The following is a 952-nucleotide window of genomic DNA, read 5'->3' on the forward strand; positions in this document are numbered from 1 at the left end:
TTCAGAGATGATATCTTGGTCTACATCTGGAAATGAAGGCTGACGTTTTACTTGTTAGCCGACTGATCAAAGATGATGGAGGGGGGGCAGTATAAGGGATCAGTGCTGATGTTTGGAACCGTGCTCTTTTCTGTTGCTCAGGAAACAAATGGATCAGAGTGGCCTTAATGATTATTAGGTGAATAGGTGAGACTCAGTATATGATCCTCATGCGGTTCTTTATGTGTTTGTCATTTTTTCCTTTATTTGATAGGCAGACAGACAGGAAACAAGGGACGAGACGGGGGTATGACATGTAGCACAGGTCCTCTGGCTGGAATTGAAACCATGGATACTGTGGTAATGTAACCATTAGGCAATCAAGACACCCCCTAAAAAAGGTCGGCATAATGTTGAGTAGGGAATATGCCTTTAAACAGCAACTCTAATAAGGAACAGAAATTCTCTGGTCGGGAAAGTCAAAATATAATCAAAATCCGCCGGATTTGAAGTTAAATGAACAATATATACCAGTTCACAGGTTGCTAGGTTGGATTACTGGCTGGGACCCGAAATGGGTCACAGGCCGTCCTCTATGGGTCTCCACACATGACAGGAAAGGTTTGCATGATTTAATGATTCTGGATCCCAGGGGAAAAAAAGTCATTTTGGTCTCTGGTTGAAACATTTTAAGAACCTTCCCCTTCCAAATACTGTCTGTATTATGTTGAGTACGAAGAGTGGTGGGCTTTGAGCTTAACCTGTAACCACAGAATGACTTCAAAAGGATCACGGCACACTAATAGGTCAAAGCCTGATGTAATCTTAATCGAAAGCAGACCGGACTAAACGAATGAAGAGAAACAGATGGATGGAGCTAGATTAAGTGTGACTGACCACAAACAGAGAGAGAAAGAGGGTGAGAGGGGGGAATGAGAAAGTTTGAAGGGGAAGGTCGAAGGGGGGGGGGGGG

At 43.6% G+C, this 952-nt stretch overlaps 1 protein-coding gene across 1 annotated transcript in view; it reads right to left on the reverse strand.

The window, feature by feature from the left end:
* Positions 1 to 952, reverse strand: part of LOC116690947 (B-cell receptor CD22) — a 24,680-nt gene that overhangs the window by 19,439 nt on the left and 4,289 nt on the right. The window lies entirely within an intron of this gene.

This window comes from Etheostoma spectabile, chromosome 6, assembly GCF_008692095.1.
Source record: "Etheostoma spectabile isolate EspeVRDwgs_2016 chromosome 6, UIUC_Espe_1.0, whole genome shotgun sequence".
Classification (NCBI taxonomy): Eukaryota; Metazoa; Chordata; class Actinopteri; order Perciformes; family Percidae; genus Etheostoma; species Etheostoma spectabile.